A 4,159-nucleotide genomic window follows, 5' to 3' on the forward strand; every position below is an offset into this window, starting at 1 on the left:
CCCCCCCCCCCCCCCGCCTCTCTGGCCGCCGCAGCGCCCTGTGCCTCCCTGGCTCGCTGCCATGCTCGCTGCAAACGGGATTCCCCAGCCCCAGCGCGGCACAGCTCCCGGAGCAGCAGCGCACCCTCCTCACCAGCCACAGCTGGGGCACCCCCAGACTGGCAGCAGGGACAGGATTTGCATAGCAGAGCAGAACAAAATGCGCTTGCAGGAGCTACAGTAACCCCAAATCCTGCACACTGGGACCTGTGGTGCCCGAGCCTGGAGAGCCTGAGGTGTGTGTGGCTCCTCAGGACCTTTCCTGGGGTTCATGTTCCCCCCTTCACAGCCATGAGCCCCTTGCTGCTGTGATGGCATCTTGTCCCAGGTACCCACCTTGGCACAGGAGGGAACTCTCGAGAGGAGGGACAGGGCAGCCCCAGGCTCAGTTTGGCTGCAGAGCAGCACGAGGCTCCTGCCCGGTGACAGGAGGGACACAACAGCCAGTCTGGGGACTGAGGCCGGGCTCTGGGTGCCACAGGAACAGGAGGAAGCCCCTATCCTGCTTTGCTGTGCCCCCAGAGGCTGGGGGAGCACAGCTGCTGGGGGCTGTGCCCGCATGGCAGTGTCACACCATGGCACAGGAGGGCTGGCTTGCCCGGGCTGTGTGTGCACTGGGAGAGGAGAGGGATTTGCCTGCTGCCGATTGCTGCTGCAGCTACCTAGAGGCTGCTCAAGGTCAAGAGGAGAGTTACAGATTCCTGTTTCTTCAGCCAGCCCTGGATACAGACCCAAAAAAGGGAACCCAACGATTGTGGTGAGCAGCTGCCCCTTCCTTGAGCCACGGCCACGCCACGGTGCCAGTGACATTACAGCGCTGCCTGTGACCCCGAGGGTGACCACAAATCCCTCTCTTGTCCCACTGCGTGCCCAGAGCCAGCGGCATTTTGGGAGCTTAATGGCCACTCTGTAGGTCAGACCAACTTTGGTAAAAGCTGCGCAACTCCATCTGCAATTTAAATCCTCCAGGGGCTGCTGAGAGCAGGCAGCTGAGGCAGAGGGTACAAATTCCCCTGGTGATTAGCAGCACAGGCAGAGCAGGGAGCCCAGAGACAAGGGCTTGGTGCAGAAATGCCTTTGCACTTCTCTGTTTCTTTTTAAGATGAAGCCGGCTGGCAGGTAAGGTAATCATGGCATAAGCCAAGTCATGTGGATGTTAAGAGTTTGCAGACGAGCCACAGGACAAGATATTTGCAGCACAGGCACAAGGCTGCCAGCCCTGAGGATTTTGTTGGAAGCCTCTCTCCCTCCTGCTTTTCTTAAACCTCTTGGCTGCTGACATCTTGTAACTATGAAACACCCTCAGCTCCCATTTTAAGGGGGTTCCAGCTTTCCTGATCACAAAAGAGAAAGCTGGAACATTTGACTCAAGCTTGTTTGTCCTAAGGACCCCCAGATCAGGGCAGGTTATCTGGGATAAAGGCAACGTTTATCTGGGACAACAAGTAAAACCAGGGATGCAAGGCAGGCATTGGGGTGTGGGCTGAGCTGGGGTCTGGATGCCTGAACCACCATCAATGCCACTGAAATTTACTGCAAGAAAACACAATTTGTTCTGAAAAAACCAATACAAATCTGTTGAAATCAGCAGTTCCTCCAAGGTGGGGGACAGAGAAGTGCCATGGTCCTCACTGACCAGGTACAGACACACAAAAAGCACCTCAGAATGTTCAAATGCATTTTGCCTTCTGTGAGAGGAGCAGGGGTGAGCACTGCGGAGCCCCCAGCACATCTGCCTGGCAGAATTCCCTGGCTGGACAGAGGTGAGGCATTTGGGATCTGGGGAGCTGCTGCCCCTGGGAGCTTTCTCTGAGAAAAGTGCATGGATCCTCTGTGGAACCAAAATCACGGCAGAGAGAGACTCTGAGTGGAGTCACAGGGAGGGCCTGATCTCCCAGTCTTTGTCAGACAAAGTGCCAGGATTTCCCTGACTGCTGGGGCCATTTAACAAACTCTGCCGTGGATATGGAGCCTGCCCAGCTCTCCTAACCCCTCCTCTGGCATCGCTTCCAGTGGCCCAGTGCACCCAGCCCTGTGCCAGGCACCCTGCCCGACCAGCAGCTGCGGCTTGGTTCCCACACCCGGGTGAGACACTGGGGGCAAAGAGGGGCAAGGCATGGTCAGAAACCAGGCAGAAACTGCAGGAAACCTTGCAGAGCTCTCCAGTCCCAGTGTCTTCTCTGGGTGGGGAACTGGGGCTCAGGTGGTTTGTGGTAGGGCTGCATGAAGATGAAGCAACGCCGAAACACATTTCTAATTCCTCTGTAAAGGATTTATTGCTTAACGACAGGATCCTGAGGATAATGGGGGGCTAATTGAGGAACTTTGGCTTGGGGACACAGTGAGGCACCTGTCCCTGTCCCCTTTCTGCTCTGCTCTGTGCATTCCCTGCTGGCACAGGCAGCTCACCGTGCCAGGGCAGCTCAGAGGAGCTTGGTCCTCACCTTCCTGCAGCAAAATCCACTCTGTCCATCCGGATTCAGTCACTCCCAGCCTCTATCACGTAGAGGATCCACTGGTGTCTGCCCTCAGCCTTTATCTCCCCACCAGAGCTGCCGTGGGATGCTCTCTGCCATGAGCAGCTGAGTCCCTGTGCGCCATGAGGGCAGGGTCAGAGCAGAGAGAGAAGAGCAATCAGCAGGTTCCCCAGAGCTGCAGCAGGGAAGCAAAGCCTTCCCTCTTGCTGGCCGGATTCTCCCACTGAGCCCCAGCTGCCAGCTGGAGCTGCTTGCTCCCAAGAGCTGTGCCAGGGAGGCCGTGGATCCTGTCCCTGTGCTGGGGCTCGGAGCCTTGTGCTCAGGCCAAGGGAAACAAAGTGGAGGATGAGCCACTTCAAGGTCAGGGGTGATTTGTAATGCTCAGATCTGAGGGGAGCTGGAAATGGCAGCTCTCAGTGAAACACCAGAATTCCTCCTGAATTTGCACGCTGGGGGTCTGGCCTCCACCTCAGCAGGTGAGGAGCTGCAGGGAGGGCGGTGGGCCACGAGCAATCCCATGGAACGGCCACGATGGCTGTGAGGCACACCTGCCTGCCCACGAGCAGCTGCTGGAGCAGAACGGGAGGCTCTGGCAGCTGGGCAGGGTGGAGGGGACTTGTCAAGGGCTTACACTGGAATACCTGGAAAAATCATGATGGGGTTAGGGCACTGGCTGTCCAGCCCCACGCTTGGGAGGGACGCTGGGATCTGGAGAATTGCAGGGGGAAAACAGTGAGGTTTATTCATTGCCCCTGTCTCCCCCAGCCCCGGTACAATCCTGCCTTCACGGGCCAGGCTGCCGTGTCAGCACTGCACACAAAGGGCTCTCAGTCCTCGGAGCCTGAGCCAGGGCAGAAGGATTTTTAACGCTTTAAATGATAGCCGAGGACTGGGAGGGATCTTGAGGCTGAATCCAGCTGCTGTCCTCCTGAGACCTCTTCCGTGGGAACACAGGTCTCCTCCCGGGCTTTTGCAGCAGGAGCAGCTGTGGGGGTGAGCCGTGGGGCAGGGAGCTTGTCCATCTGTCCAGAGGCTCCCCTGCTCACTGGGGTCAGCCTCGGGGCCGAGGCTGGTTTGGGATTCCCATCCCGCTGGGCACAGCCCAGATCTGCTGCCTGCCCCCCACATCTGAGCGAAGGGCAGCGCAGTGCGGCAGCTGGAGAGCCCCCCGTCCTCCCCTGTGGGCTCCTGCCACCGCCGCCACCGCCCCGCTGGGGGACACCGTGTCCTGCCGCCCTCCCTCTCCGCTCCCCCGCCCCTGCTGCCATCCGCTCCCATCCCCGCTGCCTCCCATCTTCCGTGACCCCCACGGTGCAGCCCCTCAGTCCCCATCGCCCTCATCGCCCCCAGCCCCGGGTCCAGCTCCGCTCTCCCATTCCCCCATTCCCGGCTCGATCCCGGGTCCATCCCTGCTCCATCCCCGGCTCCATTCCCGCTCCATCCCCGGCTCCATCCCCGCTCCATCCCCGGGTCCATCCCCGCTCCGTTCCCGCTCCATCCCGGGTCCATTCCCGCTCCGTTCCCGCTCCGTTCCCGCTCCATTCCCACTCCATCCCCGCTCCATTCCCAGTCCATCCCCGCTCCATCCTCGCTCCATCCCCGCTCCGTTCCCGCTCCATCCCGCTCCATCCCCGCTCCATCCC

The sequence above is a fragment of the Geospiza fortis genome, unplaced genomic scaffold (genome assembly GCF_000277835.1).
Source record: "Geospiza fortis unplaced genomic scaffold, GeoFor_1.0 scaffold5, whole genome shotgun sequence".
In the NCBI taxonomy this organism is placed as follows: domain Eukaryota; kingdom Metazoa; phylum Chordata; class Aves; order Passeriformes; family Thraupidae; genus Geospiza; species Geospiza fortis.